At 42.0% G+C, this 24,115-nt stretch overlaps 1 protein-coding gene across 1 annotated transcript in view; it reads left to right on the forward strand.

Annotated features, from left to right (window-relative positions):
• The first annotated feature begins 775 nt into the window (after nucleotides 1-775).
• fam49a (family with sequence similarity 49 member A) overlaps nucleotides 776-24,115 on the forward strand; it is a 35,038-nt gene continuing 11,698 nt past the window's right edge. Inside the window, exons 1-2 of the mRNA XM_073493187.1 lie at nucleotides 776-931; nucleotides 21,744-21,799. The gene's annotated coding sequence lies outside the window, so the exon portion shown is untranslated. The remainder of the gene's footprint in view (nucleotides 932-21,743; nucleotides 21,800-24,115) is intronic.

The following is a 24,115-nucleotide window of genomic DNA, read 5'->3' on the forward strand; positions in this document are numbered from 1 at the left end:
AGGGAGGAAGAAGAAAGGAAAGAAAAAATAAATAAATAAAAAAAGATAAATAATTAATTAATGATTACAGGATGACATCACATCCAAGGAAATTAGGAACAGATAAGAAGGATTATGAGCAGTAAAAGGAATAAGGTTCAATAAATAGATAATAATAAGTCACAAGGTAGGAATTAAAAACAGATAAGTCGTCTGAGAGCGTTTAAAGGAATAAAAGATGGAAGGAAGGATGACTTCACATAATAATGATAATAATAATAATAAATTTTATTTGGAAGGCGCCTTTCTGGACACTCAAGGACACCATACACAAATGAGATAAAAGAATACATCTAGAATAAACATCAATATCAATAAATAAATAAAAAACACACAAAATAAGAACAATTACAATAGATTCAAGGGATGGGACAGGGCAAGTGGCATCAGAGGGAATAGGCAGTTTTAAACAGGTGTGTTTTGAGTTGTGATTTGAAGTGGGGGAGTGATTCAATGTTTCTGAGTAAAAACTGATAAAACTGATAAAAAAAACTGATAAAACTGATAAAAACAAGTGTGTAAAAGTCACTGAGGTCACTAATCTTCTGATCAGAGCAGCAGATCAAAGCAGCAGATCAAAGCAGCAGATCCCATCATGAGGAAATAATGCGCCTGCACACACAAAACAACAATAGAGGATTTGATTGGTCCGTTTCGCACTGTCCCTAATATCGACCAATGACAGACGCGAGTGGGCGGGGCTTGACGTGCGGTTTTTTTTTTCTTCTTCTTCTTCAGTTTTTCTGGTGGCGGCGGGAGGGGCGCGTGTTGTTGTCTGGTGCTGCCGGGGACAGGCGGAGCTGCCAAGGTCGGTGAAAGTACTGTCGAAAAACCAAGACTCCGGTTCTTAACATCCTAAAAAAAAAAAAGTACCACCCCGAGAGGCACGCAGGTGAGTTTTTTTCTACGTTTGACCAACTTTTACCGCGCGTGCAGTGGGCGCCAAAGTTGGGTTTTTACTCCGCCTGGTGTTGTGCCAGTTTGTGTGTCCCCGTCAAATCAGAGCCTGTCAGCGGAGTTCACATGGGAAGAGGTGCCGGGGAGGAAGCGCTAACTCGCTAGCTTAACGTTAGCCGCTTTTAAGTTAGTTACGTGGTGGCGACGGACGAGGTGTACAAGTGACGAGATGTTTCACGTGTAGGCGCTTGTGCCTTATTTAGTCTCCCAGACTCTGTTACTGAGGCAGTAACCCTTTCTTGGGTTGTTTTTTTTGTGGCTTGACAGCGGTACCGGCTAGCTTAGCTTGCGAGTAGCAGCCGAACTCGAGCCACGTTTCATGGAGTTTCTTCTCGTCACTTTCCCGAAAGATTTGCATTTTTTTTGTTTGAATCTTAATCGCTTGAGTGAGTGAATGAGTGAGTGGGTGATGTGAAATGCTCCGGAGCGCTGGTTTGTTTAGACTTATAACAGTTTAACAACTCTTTTCATCCGCAATCACTGCATCCCATTAGGTGAGGCTGACATCAGTGGACTGTACTCACACTGGCAGGTGGTTGAAACTAAATATGATTTGTTTCCTCTCCAGTCGTCTGATGTGGGGATTTCTCAGCCTGTCTGACTGGCAGAAGAGCCATATCATCCCCAGTTCAGTTGCATGGTGTAAATGCCAGACAGCAGCAGCTGTTTCTTTCTCTTCTCTTGACACGAGTTGCCAATGAGTGACTCTGTTTTGTGTTACTGGAGTGCACACCTGCATTACATTCAAAACAGCAGTACATTCATTCAGTCTGTTGTCATGAGTCAGTGCAGCGCTGAGGCGTAGGTGGTGGTACCCTGCAAATTCAGAAAAGTGCTGGTTTGAGGAGTTAATCATGACTAAGGACTTTCCAAGAACGAGTCCAAAAGTCCAAAGCTTTTTTTTTTTTTTTTGCGAAGGCTCGGGGTGTCTGGAGTCGACCGGGAGATGATGTTGGTGTTTTACGGTGCTGTGATAAAAGGGTATACTCAGATATGAAATGGCTGCTTGGTTTGGGAATCTTGCAGTGAAGCAGCTCTTTGAGGAGATGGTAGTCAGACAGGCGAGGAAGATTACTGCTGACCCCTCACATGTCCTACACTCTCAGTATGAGCTGCTTCCATCCGCTCAACGTTACAGGGTCCCAGTTTAATATAAGAGAAGATACCTGAAGAGATAGAAAAACTCACTCATTCCCATATCAGTGAATCTCCTGAACTAAGGCCATAAGGTGGGGGTATGTTGAGGGCGAGGGGTGGGATGTATTTGGCACTCACTGTACTGTTTGCACTTGTCTTATGTACTTGTGTCTGTTGATGCATGAAACTCAGGACAGATAAATTAATCTTGAAGTCAGGGATGGACACAGTCAACTAGGCAATATGTAAGGGGTCGTAAAAGGTGTTATGACTCACAATTAGTCACATATTCACCTTGAGCTTTACCCCTGAAACCAGCTGGAGATACAACATGTTGGTGGTTGTGAGAGGAATGTGCTTCATCGTGGCTCTCAATGCACTGAAATGGCGCTCTTTTGTTGGAGAGGACATACAGCAGCAGCTGCACTCCTCAACAACAGTGTGTGTGTGTGTGTGTGTGTGTGTGTATGTGTGTTTGTGTGTATATGTGTATATGTGTTTTGTTTCAGTCGGTATGCCAGGCTGTAACTGCAGCATTAGAGGAATGCTGGTTGGATTCTGTGACTGAAACACGCGGGACAATGGCCGTTGTGGATGAAACCTAATCTCTCTTGGAAGAAGTTGAAATGCTTTGCATGTTCTTTGCATGACCGAGTCTCACTGTGCGCCTCATTGTTCACTTTTAGACAGAGTGGACGAGTTGGGGCACGCAGGGCTTTATATATCCCCAAAAGGAAGATGCCACTTTCACTTTGCATCGATGCTACTGGATCGTTGATCATTGAATCGATATATCGATCCCGATCGATGTATCGTTACACCCCTATTATGGAGTAAAAAATTCTGATTTTGATATACACATATTACTTTTATTGTTTCTTTAGTGAGCAGTCGATATATTGCATTTGAACATCCCAGTGATGGACCCTCTGTCCCTGCAGACCGGCTCCTGTTGGGTTTCTTGTGGTGCTTGTGGAGCGTGTAAAAAGCAAAAGACATGTCAGACTTTGCAAGTGTGTGTGTGTGTGAGAGAGACAGAGACTGTTCAGCGATCACTCTGGCAGAGTAGTAGCTGTTAGACTGCATTTTAAAGATTTGTTCTCTCACTGCTCAGTGTTCACGTCTGTGACAGAAAAACAGGAAATGGCATCTCACGCCCTGCGAACAGTGGCAGTTTTTCACACTGTGGTTTTTAACCTGCTGCTACATTACAGGTTGCCTGAGGCTAGCACAAGGGCGAGCCTTTGTGGTGCAACGCTGTGTATGTTTCAGACTCATTTAGCACTGCTAGGCTGCCACAACTCCTGAAGAAAATACACGAGAAGAAAATACACGAGAATACAAAAGAATCCATAAATATTAAACACAGACATGTATGTGGAAGGTGTTTTTTTTATCATGATAAGGCTGCCTGGTATCAAGTTTTACCACAGTAATCATAACAGGACCAAACTGTGTGTTGATGTGGAACCTAAACCAAAACTACAGCAATGCATACCTTTGGGTTGAGTGTGTGTTGTCACGATCAAAGATGTAGAGTATCCACCTTAGCAAGCTGATGTTGATGCAGCCTTCTGATGTGTGAAATATGATGACTACAGCCATTATAGTCATCTTACAAAGAGGCATCCCGCTCCTGAAGTGTGTGCTTTAAACTCTCCCCCGGCCGGATGAAGGTAATGTGATATTTGCAGATTAGCTGTTCTCAAACTCCAGATGCTTGCTTGCAGCAGCAGTTTTTGTTTGTCGGAGTCCAGCAGTGGATCACAAGTTGCTTTGTGACACTAAATGAGAAATCCCAAAGGATTTCCTTCCAGCAACGCACACTGCATCGGTGCCAAGTCTAATATCTGATCGTAGATTTCAGCTGAACAAGCGGTGTGAAGCCTTCTTATATCATAACTTTACCGTACTGAGGTTAGCCCGCAGCACTGTCTCTGTCACATTCACACATTTGTTAATGTGTGTCAAGTTTTGGCCTCCTCATTTGTTCCTCCTCATGTGTTCATTCAGCTGAAGGATGTCACCGTTGCATCAGGAGAAAGCAAATACAAAGTAACAACTGTATTTACAATAATGGTATAGAAATATTAGTCTTAAGCTGAAGCAGGAATGACTGAAATGTAAATATTTGAGGCCTTAACCATCTTGATGTTGTTTATTTACTAGCTCATGGCAGTGAGGTGTGCTCATCCTCTCAGGGGAAGCTGAACGCTCGCATTACACTTTTTGAAAACATTATGTCATTCAGACAGAACGAACTGGCCAAGAGGTCCCTCAGTCCCTCAGTTCCTCAGCTCCTGGCTCCTCGCTCTCAGCTCTCCTCCTGTCGTCCACGTCTAATGATCCAGTTTACCGTGGACCACCAGCCACCGCTGATTCAGCCAATGCTGCCATCTGGGCTGGAACAGCAAGAACAACAGACTTGTCACTAGCTCTAGAGCCTCACATGCTCATCTAACAGATTGTGTGTGTGTGTGTGTGTGTGTGTGTGTGTGTGTGTGTGTGTGTGTGTGTGTGTGTGTGTGTGTGAGTAAAAAAAAGTCAAGGAGAGGATAAAGTGTAATGTGAAGACAAAAGGCAGAGACAATTTAAGAGTTTGAACAATTAAAATAATCAAATTGTATGTTCCAGTTTCATTTTCCATAAAATATTGCAACAACAATATCAAGACCTTTAGTTCCACACAGAGGGTCAGTCAGTATAGACACAACATTTTGAAAATGTGTACTCAGTTGTTTTCTTAGTCAAATCATTAACAGCCCTGCAGACCCAAACAGGCGTTGACAGTTATTCTGACCAGACGTCTGTTCAGGTTAAAGTTGTCTGGATCAATGCTGGGCTGTAGTAATAAGAACAGATTTTTGACAAACAACCTTTATTTGTTGTTTGTTTCTATGAATCAGTGACTCAAAAAGCAGCATTGATACTGAGACATATCCTGGTGAAATTAACTGAACTAAACTGTGCACATCAAAGAAGTCTTTGGGCGCGATGTAGGCACAGTCAATACTGAGTAATACTCAACATATGGCAAATAAGGCAGGCAACAGTTTGAACCAATATTTTGGTGGCATTGAAGTTAATTTCACTCTGTCTATCGTCAAAGTGTAATCAGAGTGTTTTCCTATGAATTGAAACTCAGATGCCTGAGATTCCTCAGGCCTCATAGCTCTGAGTGGGATTAGCTTAGCTTCGAGAATTACAAATGGCTGTTGTGCCAACAGGACAACACACTTATCAACAGTTTAATGCTTCAGTCTTGTTGAAATGAGAGCTTTCCCCAACCTCTTGAAATTCTTTAAGAGGTCGGCATGTTGATCCTTCAGGTGCTTTGTTAAATTTGTTGTGTCAGCACCTGTGATTAGCACTGCTGTGTAGCTTGCATATGGGCATGCTTTCATCTTTTCCTGTTCCCTGTTTGTTTGCTCTTTGTTAGCGGTGATTCTTCGATAGTACTGCGGGGATCGGGACAAGAGCGTCGTTGGTTTAAGACGCACCTTTTAGCAGGTAGCCACCAGTTGTGGTGGAAATGCAAAATCCCTGCCGTGCCGAGTCAAACCGAGTAGAGCCAGGCCGGCAGATTTAATAGGAAAACAGCATAAGTGAGAGGAGGTAGGGCCATACAGGCACTGCAGCGATGTGTGTGTGTGTGTGTGTGTTTCAACTCACAGTCAGATCAAAGAGAAAGCACAGCTGGTATCTGTGTATCGATGCTGTGGAAAAATGAGTATTGAAACTGTTTTCAAGTTTCAGAATCACTCTGCTATCCTACAATGACAAGTCAGGTGAGTGCCGTTAACGAGGCCTGTGAACCAGAGTTATCATCTTAGCTGTAATTGTGTACCCAATTACACAGGGTGCCTTTTCAGTCTCTATTTGGCAAAGCAGGATTAATAAATCTCAGCCGGTAGAACAGCTTATCTCTTAAAAGCTTAAAGTGTTTTAACACTTAAGCCAGCAGCGTTCAATGTTCAACAGGAATAATGTGCTCCAATGAAAATTATCTAACATTTTTATTCATTGTTGGCCGTCCTTGATCGCCTCCTGTTTTTATTACTCTCAGGAAATTAGTATTTTTTTGTGTGTGTATTCGACCGTGTACGGGTCAAAGTGCAACACCATGTGAATCAAAGCGTCTGCTCTGAGTTCCTGTTTTACCCCAAACTACCCGTCTGACTGTGTATTTATCTGTCTGTCTGTGAGAACAAGTGTGTGTTGAACTGCGCTGCTTTATGACCCTGCACACTTCCCGCTCACGTTTCACTTTTTATACTCACATCCTGTCAGCGGGACAACAGCTCTCTGTGAGTGTGTTTGCTGTGCAGTTTCACTATCCTCTCACTGACGAGTATTGTGCAGAGGCTGTGCTCGTAGCTGTCCGCTTCGTCCTGTTTATTACCCCTCAAGTGCTCCAATATTACTGTGTCGGTGTTTACTTTGGTTTGTCGTAATGTCTTACATGTAAAACTTTGATTTTATGATGGGAAACTTTTCTTTGGTTAACCAGTCCTCAAACTTTCATGTGTGCAAATGCAGAAGCAATGTTAAAGGATGTCTTTTTTTAATTTATTGTATGCTATAATGAGAATATCTCCCTGTTTTCTTTCTTCCATGTAGCTTTAATTTTGGTCTTACTTAATCTTCTAAGGTTTCCTGCTGCATCACGTCAGATCAGGAACCTGTTGTTTCTGAAACCTGAGAAGTGGTACACCAAGGTCATTTAAAATGCGCGCCATCTGTCCTATCAATTTTGTGCAAACTACTTTGAACTAAGGGTTTTCTTTGCTTTGGCAGTTTATTTATGCACAAATGCCCAAAGCACCATACTTTCTAGGCCACTGGAAAATTGGAAAGCCTTTTTAAAATTGGTTCCAGTACAAAGTTAGTTTGACAGTTATGAAACTACAAGATAAAGAGTTCCTCGGATTGACTTATTGTTGTCACCTGTCATGTTTGTGTCCGGTTACATGCGCTTAATCACTCATCTTGAGAGTTAATTGCCATTTAACAAATGACAGGGCGTTTTCACACCTCGGCTGTGTGAATCACACTTTGTTTTTGTGAAGTGAAGTTACATACAAGCTACTTCCTATTTTTTGGCCCGATGCTTCTGCCAGATATGTGATTATTGAAAGCATATTCAGTTGGAATGTAAAAAGGGTTTTGCGATGCCGATTTGTAACAGTATGCATCAGAGTGCACCGTTAGTTGAATGTGTAAAACATTATAATATTTAATCTTGACAGAGATTAACTGCGTGCTTGCTGCCACACCACCTGCTCGTATGCATTTTCACAGCTGGCAGGAGGATCTTGGCCTCTGCTCGACTGGCTTTTTGCGATTCAGCAGCACTCTCACTGATCTCAGCAGGTGCAGGGATCCAGAGATTTACAGCTCTTTATTGTTTATTGTTCATTACAAGTTAAAAGTCTGTGAGTGCCGAAACATTAGGATGCTGAATAGGGGTAAACCGAATTAGCCTGACCGATTATCGGGGCCAACATTCTGCATTTTTCCGATTATTGGTATAAGTGATTTTTTTTGCTGATCACATTGCTGATAAAATTAACAAATAAAAAAATGTGCTACACTATCTGATTGGTAACACGTCACAGCTAATGGCTTATAAACAATAAAATAATATGAATCTGCAAAGTAACTAGTAACTAAATTTATCAAATAAACGTTGTGGAGGGGAAGTATAAAGTAGCAGAGTAAGGAAATACTCAAGTAAAGTACCCCAAAATTGTACTAAAGAACAGAACTTTAGGTTCTTTCCATCACTCGTTGTACTAAATCTTGACACCAAGTGAAATAAATGAATGAATATCGGTTATCTGTCGACCCCTAATGCTGAAGAACACAGCCGCGGCACTGAAGTGAGGAGGGTGTATCCACACGAAAAACCAGTGGAGTGAGCAAAACAACAGCCGTTCAGTCAGGGTACTGATTTACTGTGTGTGTGTGTGTGTGTGTGTGTGTGTGTGTGTGTGTGTGTGTGTGTGTGTGTGTGTGTGTGTGTGTTTGGGCTGCAAAGTAATGGCTTAAACTCTGATCCTGATTATCGGTGTTCGGATATTGATGATTATAATGTTGATTATTAGTCCCGATAATTTGATTACATAATAATTTTGGATATCCAGATGGTGCTGTAAGAAAAATAAGTATTTTCTTCAGTTGCTGCAGTCGTACCAAAACTACAATATACATGCTTGATAAATTAATTGTACAGCTTGTGTGTGTTTTTAAAAATAAGAATGGTCAGTTGTTCCTGAAACTAGTCACGTCTCAATTTGGCAAAGTTTATCATATAACAAAGCACCGTTAACCACGTTCAGTAGTCAGTTTCTTTTCTCTTGACATTGTGTTGTGCATGTGCTTTGCACAGGCTCCTCTATCTGTAACTGAGTGTGTGTTGAGCTATTCTTTCACTTACCAGACAGATCTACCACAAAGTAAAAGCCGAGTAAGGAGAAAAAAAACATTTGGCCTAGATATGTTGCATGACTAACTATCGAGTGCACTTGATCTTGGCCTCTGTCAAACAAGCAGACTTGTCTGACGACGGAGACCAAAGCCGCGGTCCGTAAAGGTCAAGTATCGTCTGCTAGGCCATTCTGGAGTGATTAGCACTGACCCGTCACTGTAGAGCCACCACTCACGGAAAGCCATAAATAGGTTTGCTTTCATAAGGAACACCCGTGTGCCCCACTCCCTGCGTTGGCATAGCCTGTTTTTTGCAGAAATTACCAAGAGAACAATAGTCTGTGCATTTTGTAGCCTCTAGCTCAGTGTGTAAAATGATTAATAATAAGTGGTTCACCCTAACACCAAACTATTGGTGATATAAAGCTACTGTAATTTGTGGTTGATTATTTGTGTGTTTTTATAAGTTATTTTGATAAACAACTGAGAAAATATCACTATTAAACATATAATTGAACTTATTGATCATTTCACTCAGTTACAATGAGCTGAAGGAACAGTTCAGCATTTTGGGAAATGTACTTTATAGCTTTCTTGCCAAAGTTTGATAAACTGAGGTGTAAAAACAACAGTTTGCAGTTTTACTGGAGGTTATGTGCCAAACTGTCTCTTGGCTAATCTTTTCATCTAACTCTCAGCGAGAAAGCCAATATACTTATTCCCAAAATACCAAACTATTATGGTACTATGGTTCAGATAACTTCTTAACCTTACTGTTAAGAGACTGCCTGAATGTAAGCTTCATACACTATTATGATAACCTAAATCATAGACATGATCCGGTCACAAAATCACAGTCGCAATAACCGACAATATATTGCACAGCTCTGTTTCACTTCCCTCCAGTGCAAGAAATATATCCACATAGTAATGCCAGTGGCTTTACATAAATGCATTCATCAACTGGAGGGCTGCTTCTAACTATTTTCATTAATCTGCTGATTATTTACTCAACTAATCGATTAGATGTTTGGCCTTTTTAAAATGGTGAAAAATGTTGGACAGTGTTTCCAGAATCCCGGGTTGACGTCAACTTCCGGGAGAGACTCAAAGAGTGAGGAAGGAAGTCGGTGAATATGACTAAACATTACATCAATAAAACTGAATATGAATTCATGAATATTTCTTCCTGAGTCACGTCAGAGAGATTTTTAAGGTAACCAACAACTCCCATGAACCCTTGCTTCTTAAGTTTTTGGTTTTGAACATCAGAAGTAACCTACTGAGCGTTAAAAAAATGACTCAAGCCGATTAATCAATTGTGAAAAAAGTAATTTAGTAGTTGACGACTAATACATTGATTGCTGCGTGTATTCAAATGACTTGTTGTCTTTAAGTATCTGCAATCAAGGGGATTTGATCTGTGGCAGGAGCACATGTCTGAGTATAATAAGATTATCTTGCTGCCGCTGTCAAAGTATCTTCTGTTAGCCTAGCTTGGATGCCTCCACTCAGCAGAGACGTAGCATGCAGGGGTGGAGATGGCTTGATGCTCTCACATACAAACTCGGTAACACTAGTTTCACACTGGAGTCAGTCACACACAGACATGGTTCCCTTTGTATCTGCAGTGCTGTTGACATGCAGGGCCTGGCAGAACAGAAGTGGCATTGAGCAGAGATGTAGGAGGAATTTTCTACGCCTGGAGTCCCACTCTACGCGGCCATGGCTGCTAGTAGCCAGACAGCCACTCTGCCTCCTCCTCCTCTCCAAATACCAAACGCCCTCCTTAACTTTCCTACTTGCTTTTTGCCTTGATTTCTTTTCCTCCTTCCATTGTTCTCTTTATGCGCTCTCATGTGCCTTGGCAGACTGTCTTTCTCTCTCTATCCCACTTTCTTTCCCTGAGTTGTTTACTACATGCACACCACCACCACCCCCCTCCTCAGCTCTGTGAACAGAAAAAGATGACCACTGTGAGTTGTAGTGTGTGTTGCCATTATCAGTGTCCCTCTCCCTCTCTCCACACCAGAGGCCAGATGTGGAGGAGGGATAGTGGGGAGTTTGTAATGTGCAAGTGTAAAATTAGGCAGCAGGCCCAGCTGACTGAACCACAGGGTGCACAGAGCCAGCTGCTGAGGACCGGACTCGGTAACGTGCTGCCGTGTCACTGACTCAAGTGTACGTGTGTGATATGCGATGTATGGTTCCTGAGTGCTTAAAAATTAACCGTGCTTGACGTGCGAGTGCTCACCGCTCAAGAGTTCTTCAGTGTGTGTCGAGCAGTTCGACTACGGTTAGTGGACCAAAACAGTTGAGTCCTGTGCTGCTCTGTGAAGTAGACTGTAAGAGGGAAGGATAAAGAGTGTCAGTGATACAGTAGAGGGAAGCAAGGCTGCCATTGTGGTGGTGCTGGGCAGGTTTCCCCTTCTCCACCCAGCCCACCCTCTCGCCAGCAGCACCCCGCACCACCCCCCCGGCCTGTGTCCATATTAGGGCAAAACTCAGCCAACCTCCCCTCGAGCTGAGCTCAACCCCCCCAACACGCCCTGCTGTCACATTTGCTCCAGCAAAGTGAGCCTGAGGGAGACGCAGCTCCCCTAACCCAATTTGAAGGCCTGTTTTCCTGGCCAGTCAAAACAGCAGAAGGATTTTAAAAATGGATGCAGAAGGCCAAGGCCAATTGTGTTGTTTTTGTTTTTAAGTGGCAGGCTGGTGTATCCTGAATGTTTGTTTTTTTTTGGTTAGTTTTTTCAGGACCTGTTGTTGATTAGCTTACCTTGAGCAGAGACTCACCATATGTTACTTGGTGACCACTTTTCTCCAAAGTGCCTCATAGTTTCATGTGTGCCAACATCCTTAGTTTTAGTTAGGGATGCGCCAATCCCATTTTCAGTATCAGTATATATCGGATATCTGAGAGGGGAAAATGTATAATCCAGTCCGATATTTTTTTTTTTTTTTTGCCTAAGCTCTCCCATAAATGCTTAAACTATGTGCATCATGCCGTAAAGAGAGCAGCAATGGTCACATGACCAGCTGGAGCGAGCTTGAGCGAGATGGTCATCATATCAGCTGTGTGGAATTACTTTAAGCTAACGGAAGAGTGCAGAGTGCAGTATATGCAGTGCAAGTGTTTCGAGGGGTGGCAGCACCGCTGGAAACTTCAACAGCATGAACTTGATAAAACACTTGGGAAGGAGTTTGCCGAATGTTTTTACAGGCGACGAGTGCCAAAAAAAACAAGTGAATCGCAACAACCAATGCTGTTTATCCATGGCACGTTTGGGCACGTCGAGTCAAACTGAGCCGCGCCGATTTGCTTTCCCATCACCAGTTTTACTGCACAGAGTTGAGCCTTGCGGCGATGTACCTGCTCCGGAGAAGGGCCAAGTCGCAATGACGTCGCGTGACTGCAGCCAAACCCATAACAAGCACCCGTCTCAAGAGAGGGGAAAGGCTGTATCGGATTGATATCGGTATTTGCAGATACTCAGTGTTGTCTTGTCGGTATCAGACATGAAAAAGTGGTATCGAGCCATACCTAGTTTTAGTTGGCCCAAAAGATCCCATAATCCTCGCTACGCTGGTGCCAAACTGTACTTATTCATCATCATATTATTAATGGTGTGATTTTTTTATTTTTTTTATGAAAGTTATGTTACTGACTACGAAACCATTATACTTAGTTCTTAGTTTGCCATAATGGTCTGCTTCTTTCATGACTGTTTTAGGATACAAAACCTTTTAGGGTAGAACAATAACTACACTCAGCAGGCCCTGAGGTAGAAAGTATACAGATTATACCGAGCCAAAGGTCAACACTACAAAAGTTGACGCCAACTTCATTACAATGGGGTATTTTAGTGTGCAAATGCTCACCACTAAGAACGAGTAACAGTGAGCACAGTATGTATGCTGTTATGCTTCTGTGAAGGCATTTGGTAGTGAGGGACACACTAGTTAAACAATTGGTTTGTGCTTGCCAGTCATTTTCCGAGAGATTCCCAAACAGAAGTTATTTTGGGTCATTGGTGTTGATTTTGGTTTCCTTTGGTTTATACAGAGTCCTTCTCAGAGGAAATGGGTTGATTTAACAGACATAAGACCTGCGACACGGACATTGTAGACAAGCCTCTCATCAATCCACACACATTGACAAGTTTGGACGGTAATACGCTAGCTATAGAAAAGTTGAAAATGTCCGAGCTACCATTATTATTTCAGTCAGACATCCAGTCGAGCAACAACGTGAAAACAAAAAATATCAAGATTAATGGCTTAACAGTAAGACAGTCGTAGTTCAATACAGGTGTGCACTGGCAATGGTGCCTGAATTTGCAATGCTGAATATTTTGTCTTTACAAACGGGGTTAGTATGTTTCTTTTGTATAATGTTCTGCATGTGCCACAGCGCACCTGCTAATTAGATCCTATTGGGCAATTAGCTGCTAATTATCTGTTTCAATAGGCCTTAACTGACAGAGTACAAAGTGTACAAAACAATTAATGCATGCTGTTACACCTCTAATGTCAGGAAGAGAATGCTGCGAGTTCTGAGGCATGTTTGCTTGACTGACACATGTCTCAGCCTGTCACGTGCCCCTTTTTGACCAAGGTGCTGTTCAGGTGCTGGTTCGGAGCCAGTGCCTACTCTGGAGCAAGTTCTGTGTTTCGACAGCCAAAGAACTCTCGGCCAGGAAAACTGGTTCCAGAGCGTCACCAACACTTTGGTGGTCAAGAACAAAGAGCTGCTTACGTCAGGGGATGGGGCAGAGCTATCGTGACCAAGGACCGACTAAAATGATGCCATTTTTAAAAACCAGAGCTAGTGTAGCGTGTTCAGACTTATCCGAGAGAGAATGAACAAAAGATTTTCACAGTGGGAGCCAAATTGTAGCGGTCAGTGGTCCGACGGACAGTCATGTTTGGATGCCAGTGTAGGCATGCAAGGCCAGGAGCAACACTTGTAAAGAGTCTATGTAGTCCGCCGTAGTTGTTCCTGGCAATGCTGAGAAATTGGAAAAGTATACAGTGACTGACTGATGGTTTTCATGCCCGTAGAAAAAAGCGAACGCATTCAGCTGTGATGGCTGCTAGCTGCTCCACTGAAGCTCTCTCCCCTTTCCTAAGATTTGGATTTAGGTTGGAGCAAGAATCCTGTCAGTCAACTGAAATCCAGGCTTCATAAATAGTGTTAACATAACTTTTTTTGTAAACCGGAAACTGTGTCTTGTTCACTCCATAATTAACTTTTGTCATTTTTCACTATTTACTGAGCTTCATTGTCATTACAAGAACTCCACATCTGATTCTTTGCCAAAATGGCTGGTAGATAAACTCCCAGGCGCAGCCAAAAAAGAAGCAATTGGCTGATGGTCATTTTCCTCCGTCTGGGATTTACTGTGTTTGAACAACACCGCAGGTCTTTTTAAAATTTATGTGTTTTTTATTGGCAGTTCCTTGTTCCTCAACACGAACAACACAGTAGGCTCTGACCCTGGGAATGTGCTATTCAGAATCAAAACTGAGAAAGGCTGTCTTTTTGCGTTTCATCGTGTTCCAGCTTCAGTTTTTATAAGCATGGCTTTGAAATATGTGCGCCAAGATACAGGAGAGGAAATTGTTTCTGCCTATTACATTTGACCTTTCAAAAGGCCTTATGTCTGGATATGTTGTAGCTGAACATTCATAGTCACCTGAGTGAGAGGAAGAAAAACTGGAACCAAATTCCTGAAACTGCAGTTCAGGTTCAGCCAGCTTGGAGTTAATCGAGTAGGAAAGAAAAAGCTAAAGTATTTCCTGTTACGTCTAATAAGGTTTTTGAGAGTTCCTGCATCATAAGAGACGTTTCTTACTCTAGATTTTATAGTATAGTAAAACAAAAATCTGTATTCTGGTTCTAGATATAGTGTTGGAAGTATTAATCAGGGTTATTTGGATTTGAATGGATATGCATTTGCATAATCTTAGATCTTTCATCATTTTATATGCCATCTTGACCATCTCAACTACAGCAGACATTAAAGAAACATTTAATGTTGAGGAAATGTACTGTTGTTTACAAGAATAGTAATAATGTGATGTGCAGTTACTCACATGAAGCTGTGCAGCTCTACCTGCATGAGAATAACTTAACACAGTTCCCACACGTTTGTGTTTTTCAGCCTGCTTGTTTTTTTTGTTTTTTTTGTGCACAGGGACTCGGTAGGCTGATGCATTTCCTGTTCACTCAAGTGTCAGTTGATGAATGAAAGGTTGTACTCGCTGTAGTGTGAAATCTACGTGCTGCGTTTCATTTTGTTGTACTTTTGAGGGTTGCGTGCAGAAGCTCAGAGTGCTGTGAACTGCCACATTTGATGTTGTAAAATGAATACAAAGTGAAAGTAGGCACAACGCTGTCAAATGAATGAATCTTAATGCTCAGTGATGTCTCCGTTTCCTTTTGCCCCCCCCCCCCCCCCTCCCTAAAATCCCCCAAACCCAGCGCTCGCTGGGCTGTTATAAATCCATCATCTATTCATCAGCTGTTGCTATGCAGAATGGAAGAAAGATGCTCCAGAGTTGTCACAAACACACACAGACACACATTCATTTACCCATGGGAGGGTCGCGGTCTTCCAGCCCATTGAACCTCCATTGAGTGTTAACCCTTGTCTGAACCCTTAGAGGGTGTCTGCAGGAGGCACATCGTCCTGAGCCAGATGTGTCTCTCCCTGCCCTCCCCCTCCGTCACTCACTCCCTCACTCCATCTTTTGCTTTTCACACTACAGTAGGGGACAGGCTTTTGCTAACAAAGACACACACATATACCCAGACACACATTAGTCTACTTGCCTGAAAATGAGAGCCAAAGTGGGTCTCACCTGGGACTTGAACTTAGTCTTTACCCCCCCACAAATTTGCACACCAACTCCCCTCGCGTGACCCGGAGCAGTGTTGGGAACGTGTGTTTCCCAGTGGTGGAGATGATGCTCAGTCATGTAAATAATTGATTTACAGGTTTAATCCTGGATGTCTGAACATCAACAGCTGTCACGCTATCCAGTGTTTGTGCCAGGGTCTCCTGTTGTAAGTTTTATGGAGTATGTAATGGAGCAGTAACAGCTGAGTTGACTCGGAGTGGTCATAAAGCGTTTGTTTTGTTTTTCTTTCTCACACAAACCACACAAATGAGCATTTTCTGAAAAATACCACATGTTGAAACCTCACATCCATATATATGCTTCAGCTTAAACTACAGTTGACTTGAGTGATTGAAATGCCATTATTAGGGCTGCATGATGTGGTCAAAAAGTGATATTGTGATTGCGATATCATTTTAATTTTATGGATGATTACATTTTATGTCACCATTTTCACTGTCATTGAAAAACTAGATGATGTAGCATTTCTCCTGATATCTGCCAAACAAACATGTTTTATTACATCTGGAGAACAAGCTTTGTAGGCCAAACATCTGTGCAGCACTACAACATTTTATTAAACACTGTTTCGTGACACATTTTACCTTTTTTATAAAATAATTGCAGTTCTTGCAATTTCGATTATTTTGCGATTAATTGTGCAGCCCTAGCCCTTATGTAAACTCAGAACACTATGAGTGCATTAAACTTTATTATGGATGGATCCGGTAACAACATTTGGATAATTAATGCTCTTGAATTAATAAATTATGTTCACAAAGCTCTATGTGCTTATAAAATAATGACTTCTTTGTTTTTTAAATAAAACATTTATTTTATTTTACAAACCAATCCCATGAGGTTCGTAAAAATAATTTACATGATTTATCCACTAATATATATTAGACTAAAAGGTCATGTTTTCCCTCTGACCCTCTGCACTAAAGGATGTTTGTCATATTTTTTGGGCCTTGATCCAAAGTGGGTCACGGCTTGTTTCTCCCTCAGGACAGGAAAATGTTTTGACTGACTAAAAACAAGAAAACTACACATCAGCAGTATACATCTCTGCATCCACTGTAAAAGTCAAGAACCATTGTTGTTCAGTGTGGATGCCTTTTCAAGGAACAATTGTGTTTCCAGTCTGGTGTGACAGCTCCGACTCTGTGTTTTCTTGGAGCTAGTTTTTTCTCTCCGCTCATAACTATACCGTCACTGCAAGCAGAAAATCACAGCATGTAACTTCACTGACTGACTGCAGTAAGTGTAGTAAATCAAAAGTGTATTTGATAACCCTGAGTTTAAGTCTAATTTGAATGTTGAATCTTATAATATTGTTTTTTGTATTCAGTGCATCAAGTGGTGGTCTCAACACTTAATTATAGTTTTGTGAAGCACATTTCCTTTTAGGTGACTCAGTTTTACTTTTCATTTACTGTGATCAATGACAAAGAAAAGCAGCATCACATAAATCACATTTAAGAAGCTGGAAGCAGCAAATGTTTGACATTCTTGCTTGAAAAAGCAATTAGTCGAGCAACAGAAAATTAGTTTCCACCTATTCAACGTCGATTAATCTACTAATCATTGCAGCTACACAGTAAAATCCAAATTGAAGAAGCTTTCAATGTTATTGTCATCAGAGGTGTCAGAGGAGTTTTGTTCAGCACATATCCTTTTAGTCATTTTCACTCTTACGTCACTAATGGCCTCATTGTAATCAGTTATGATATTGCATTATGTTGATGACTCTTCAGAAACTGTAGCTACTGTAAATCTTGTAGGTGAGTCATTTCAGGTTGAACAGCAATTAACACAAAGTGTCAGCTTTGACAGATGCCTGACAGTCATCGTATTTATGGGTACATTTTCAAGGTTATGACGGCAGCCTACAGGATAGATCAGTACAACACTGCAGCATAAAGCAAGCCTAAGATATGTCATGTTTACATACTGTAGTTTTGGCTTTAACAGTAAGACGATCAGACTTCAAACTGTGTTGGACAAATTTGCATTAGATTCTAATATTGGCTTACCGATTTACTGAGTACTCAGTGGATTGAGGCCAAAGCTAAGCATGTAAACAGTCTGTGAAAGCACAGCTGATATGAGAGCCAGATAACAGGGACTCGTGAATGTTTACTGTTATGGTCCATTTAACAAAGTGAAGTGTTGGATATAGAGTCTTTTGTCATCTTGTGTAAACGTTGCCTACAGACCGTTGGACTAAAACATTAGCTTCCCGCCATCACAGTCAAGTAATGTGTGTCTTTCCATGTCAGACACATTAAAAGTCTTTTTCAGCAGCGTTTAGTTTTGCTCTACTTTTATTGTTCTACTTTCCTTTTAGTCACACTTCATTCCCTCCAGCAACACGCAGGCGCTGTCACAATAATGATGCTCTCTTTCTTTAGCTTTTTTGGATGTTGTTTGGATGCTCGCTCCTTTTCTCATGGATGTATATTATTTTTTCTGCGATTCCCCCCCCCGGCACAGCATCTGCCTTTTTCTTGTCATCTTCATCACTCGCCTGTAGTCTGTCACTCTGCCTCCCTCCACCCGGGAGGTTTAGCGTCCTCCTTGCCAGACGTTCAACCAGAAGTGACAGGAGCTTTCATCATCGCACACCTTCCCTTTTTCTAAACAGTAAACCATTGAGGAACTGTGTGTGTCTGTGTGTGTCTGTGTGTGTCTGTGTGTGTCTGTGTGTGTGTGTGTGTGTATGTGTGTGTGTGTGTGTGTGTGTGTGTCCTGTGGGGTTCCACTCTGTCATGTTCGCGTGCTTCCCCTGTTTTAACGGACATCTCTGCTGTCACCATGGAAACAGATAGCTTTTTGACACAGGCTTGCAGGCAAGACTGTATTTTGTGTTTGTGTGTGTGTGTGTTAGAGCTGCAACGATTAATCAATAAGTGTTGTTTGAATTTGTGCTTCTGAAATATTTCGAGAATTTTCTGGTTTCTTTGCCCCTTTGTGACAGTAAAGCTGAATATCTTGTGGATAAAACAAGACGTGTGAGGAGATTATCTTGGGCTGTGGTAAACAATGATTGACATTTCTCACCATAGTGTGTGTGTGTGTGTGTGTGCGTGTGCGTACGTGTGTGCCTGCATGTTCTCACAAAGGACAATGTCCTAGATGAAGAGCTTTTCAGTTTCAATCATCGAAAGCAAAAGTAAGATTGGTGGGTGATTTCTTTTTAGCGATGATTTTCTTTGTCGTTTATGACGGTAAACGAGTCCTGAGGTTTTGGACTGCTGGTTGGACAATAAAAGCATTTTGAAGACGTCACTTTGGACTCCATTAATCGCAGGGATGCACGATATAGATCAGACAGATAAATTATTGGCCCAATTATGCAACATTTACATTATCGGTTATCGACAGAAAAAGAAGTTATAAAGCCAAATTGCTTTTGTGCAGCATCTACACACAGTAGGTGGTGGTATGCACCTTTACAGTTGTTTTGTCAGCAGCCAGTAAACACAGAGAAGAACAACAACAACAAACACGCTGTTGTCGCAGTCATAACACCGAACTGCTGCACCTGTCTAGAGACACGCAATATAGACAAGAGCCACACGCGTCGCACAATGTTTTTTTTTTTTACAAGACACACACATCGGTTATTTTATCGGTATCGGCCATGATAGTCAGGTAAAATCCGTATCGTGCACCCCTAGTTAATCGTGAAAATAATCAGCAGATTAATTGATAAATGAAAATATTGTTAGTTTCAGCCCTCTTAAAGATACTTTAGGATCAAGGAGAGAGGTCAGGGTAAGATCTTTCAGAGCCTGGCTGCCAAAATGTAATGGAAATGAAACTTTTGGGCGACTGATGATCATTGTGTGTGAGAACAGATTTGAAAGGTGAGGTGATGAAACCTTCCTTCCTTTTTGTCGGAACAAAAGAAGCGTTTGATTTCTACACGATCTCATCCGCTGATGAGATTGTGACAGAGATGCATCTGATTTTAGTGATGATTTTTTGCAGAAGAAGCAACATTAACTCCAATGTTCAAATGCATTACTCCTCTTCACAGTAGATTGTTTGGTCAAAATCGGTTGTTTAATTACTCACACTGGGACATAATGGGCCTGTATTATTAATATTGTGTGTGTTATTCTTGTGGGGTCACTGGAAAATTCCACACCGGCTCTCAATAGATGTTTCCTGAAAAACATGTTTATTTTCTGGGAGTCTGCACACATCTCCCTCCTCACTGTCTGGCTCCACCACCTGCCGGGATGATTGATAGATTTAGTGACTGAAAGGCTCCACAACTGACTGACTCATCTGCTCTCTGCTCACCTAAATGTGTGGCTAGTTTACTGAAGGATGTGTCGTTAGGTTAACTAGCTGACTAAACGAGGGACTGCTGGGTGGAAGATGTGTCTGGCTAGCTAAGGGCTGTTTTTTTTTTTTAATCTGGAAAGATGTCGGTAGGCCGTGAACTTCCTGGCTAATTTAGTATGCAGTGTGAGTGTGTAAAATGAGTTGACTGGCTGGTGACATCTGTCAGTCTGTTGGGCTGGAAAATCAGAAAATCCAGCTTTGTTTCATTGAAGGAGGAAGCAGAGAAGTGAGAGAGAGAGAGAAAGTGGTAAAGGGAAGGAGAGAAAAGGGCGTACGTGGATGACGAAGTTACAGTGCAGAGAAGGAGAAGTTGGCTGTATACTGAGTGAAGTGGGTGTGATGGTGAAGTGTCTGCTCTCATCAGCGCTCAGTCTGTGCCGTCCACATGCTGTTTTGGCAATCGGTGTCTAAGAGGTCCAGAAGGAACACATGAAGTGTGTGTCTCTGTGTCTGTGTGTGTGTCTGTGTGTGTAATGCTGAGGTGGAGTCCACTTGTGTGTCAGACCACAGTTGTCACCTCACACTGCCATGCCTTTATAAGGACAGTGTCTCGAGTCCCTGTGGGGTCTCCATCCATCCATACACAACATCCCACCTCTTTTTCCTTTGCTCTGTTGCCATGCAGGTTCTCCAGAGGAGGTATGGGGGTCAACACAGATGGATGAGGACTATTTACTGTGACAGATGGGACTGTCTCGGTCTCCAGGCTTTCACATGATACTGTTAATGTTGCCCAAACAAGAAAAGAGGCTTCATGGCGGTTTTTCTTTAAGTGCATATTCTGCTTCTGAAGCATAAAGGCTAGTGCGTTCTGACAAAGGACAATGTCTTAGATGAAAATATATTCCTTTTAGCCCTGATTTTCTTCATCATATACGTCAGTAAATGAAGAGTCTTTGGATTATGGACTGTTGGTTGGACAACATCCCAACTCGTTTGATGGACTTGAATAACTCTATCGCGGCTACGCAGGTGGCATCACGGCAGGCAGAAGTCACCGTATTTGTTACCACCGCTTAGTGGCAACATTGTTGATAGTGATAAAGTGCAGCAATCTTAATGATCAGTTTGAAAACAAATAAAATGTGACAGCTGAGTCATTTGTCTCACTTGTCATTGTGCTTCCTGTGTGTTACTATTTCGTACATGCACACTGCAGTGTCAATGCTGAAACGATATATTGTGCAGCCCTTGTCAGTACTTGTACTAGTCTGTATGCGTTTGAGTTTATTCAGCGAGTGTGCGTGGAGCACCATTGAAGTCTGTCTTCATATTTTACGACGTCATCATGTTGGATGACCGAAGAGGCCGGTCAGTGATGTGAGGGGTCAGAATCTCTGAAATGTAAGCACAAGCTATGCCTTGTACGTAACTAAAATAATCTCAAAATGGTTATCTGAAATGATGCTGTTAGTTGTTTCCTCTTCTGAGTATTAAACTTCACTCTGGATGTGCACTATCTTCATTTTTGACAGAATGTGACATCCGTTTCTTTATTTTCTGTTCTCACGCTGCAGGGAGATACAGTACAGTGCTTTCCAGTGACCATCAGCAGCCGCTGCTTGTCACAGGACATTTAATACCCCAGTGAACGTGAAGCAGACGGAGCCTTAATCAGCTTTATTTTGGATATAACAGACAGGGGTGTAGATTTCACCGTTGAATAATTCAGTGCGTGTTTTGTGATGAGGGAGGACATCATTTGTTTGTTGAATGCTCGTATGTGTCAGGAGAAAAGGGAAAGTTGGTGTGGAAAGTTGATACCGTACCTGTACGAAGCACAGATGTTTGATGTGACACACGCCCACACACACACACGTTTGTTTTTTTAAAACATGCTTTGTGAAAGTGGTAAGACAAACAGTCATCTTTTTCCATATTGATTTTAACAGTAATTCTCTCTTCTCTGGTTTCAGAGACAACGAGAAGGCGGATGATATAGAAGGCAACCTGAGGTCCTCCACCAGAGAAGGTACGCGGCTGTCTCTGACTCACACACACACACACACACACACACACACACACACACACACACACACACACACTCTTAAAAATACAGTTTTCTGGGCTAGTGCAGTCATGTTTGAGTAATAGCACACTCTAAGCTGCCACTGAGGCACATCAGCCCAGCAACAATGCAGTGGTTTAGATGATTACAGCGGGATTAGTCTGCACTTGTTGTAATAAGCCCAAAACTTTCTCCCTCGAAGGCTGTTGAGCTGTTTGTCCTCGGGGCTGTTAAAGAGCAATACTGAACTGGAATTTCTCAAATCTGAGCAGGCGGGAGCTGCCAAACTTTGTGTGTGCTTTGACTAAAATACATCCACATCACACTGTTAAAGTTTGTTGCAAGTTTGCACTAACAATTGCCGTCTGAAAAGACTGTTAGATTGAGCATATAATAGGTGGAAAGAGAAAAGAGAGTGGTTTTCACATTAGTTGAGCGTCTCCATGTCCCTGTCTCCTTCTCTGTCCCTGCACAAGTACACAGATATCAGATGTAGAGATGTTACGATACCATTTTTTCCTTCCTGATGCCGATTCCGATACCTGGGCTTTGGGTATCGGCTGGTGGGGTTATCCAGAGTCAAATATTGCCAAATAGCTGACATGTTGCGAGCTCCGTCTGACTCCCTTGAAATCAACTCCTCCTTCCAAAAACAGTAGTTTCCAGGGGGAAGCACAGCGCAACTTCCTGTGTTGGCTTTTAGAGCTAACGGAGCTAACTGGGAAGTAGCAGGGTCCCGTTTCTAAATTACGTGGCATCGCATCGGTGCATAGACTCAAGTACTCGCCGATACCGATACCTGCATTTCCGATACTGGTATCTGAGTCATAACAACTCTAATCAGATGTAGAAGTATGGTAGACATCTGATGATTGTACTTGTCAAGCTTTTTCCCCATTTTAAAAGACAAATATTAAATCCTGTAGTTATACAAAACACTTAATTACATTCACCACTCTACAAATCATCAGGTCTATGTGTTTGCTCAGAGGATGATTTTCTGTCTTCACACAGGTTGTCTCAGACAGACAGCAGGGAAGGCAATTTAAACGTGGCACTCATTTTGGTGCTTCAAGTGCGTGGAGTTAGCTTTAATTATAAAGTACAAATAGCCTTGAGACTGTTGCACGCTTTCACAAGCACATTTTTTGAAGCAAGGGGAATGTTTAGATTGAGGTTTAAAGGAGGATAGTGGGGATGTTGGGGGAGTTTCTGTCTGTTTGTGTCACCGAGAACAACTTGTGGCACTTCAAAAGTAAAAATGAAAGGCAGGTCATTGAGCTCGATGGACAAGTAGACTGACAGGGTTATAAAAAGTCTGACGTTTGCTTCAACACCGTTTGGACATCTTGGGGGATTTTAAACCTCAGATTTTGTGTTAAGTAATGGATTTGTATTTCTTGTTTCTTGTGAGTTTTTGTCCCTGTGACAAAGATAGCCACCATCGCTTCTTTTTTCTTGTGAAGGACATAAAGGGGAATCTTTTTATCTCGGAAATAGGGTTTGTAGTTTCACCCTCAGCACATTCTTCACCAAAAAATCCCTTTTTTCGGTATGCTATACGTGCTATTCCACTTTATTTTAACCCCTGTCAGCTGATTATAAATACTATGGTAAAGAGGAAAGTCAGTTTCCACACTTTCAGTCCAGGCAGTATAGATAAGTGGTTGTGAAAGAGGAACGGAGCAGACGAGGAAATTCCCTGCGTACTTTTTCCTTCCTTGTCTGGTATTAAGACTGAAGCATGCAGATGGGAAAGTGTCATGTAACAGAGAGCACGTTTTGCTTCTCTTCAGGAGATGTGAATGATTGATTTCCACTGGGACAGAAAATGCATATCCGCATACTGCTAAATACCATGAGTCACCGTGTTAATGATGTGGAGCAGCCTGAACAAGATGTTTGTATCATAATGATGCAGGTTTTACTGAACGTGCATTCAACCTGCCTGACAGGCTCTAGTCTGCAGCTGCACCCATCGAGTTATACAGAATTACATTACATAAGCACCAAATGAAGTTAAGTTTCCTCTCTCTGCACACTCTCATGCTTTGTCACTCCTGCACTTTCAGGTCTCTCTCACTCTGTTTTTGTCCAGTCAGTATTTGAAAGCTGTTAATAGCACTAACTCCTATCATGTGACCTGGTTTTGATTTGACTTAGTTCTTTCATGAACAACAAACCCAAAAAATGTCTGTCCAAATCTTTGTAAAACAAAAACAAAAGAATCTGATTTAATCCAACACAGTGCATGGATTGATAAAGGGCTGTTACTGATTG

This window comes from Pagrus major, chromosome 22 (genome assembly GCF_040436345.1).
Source record: "Pagrus major chromosome 22, Pma_NU_1.0".
Taxonomy (NCBI): domain Eukaryota; kingdom Metazoa; phylum Chordata; class Actinopteri; order Spariformes; family Sparidae; genus Pagrus; species Pagrus major.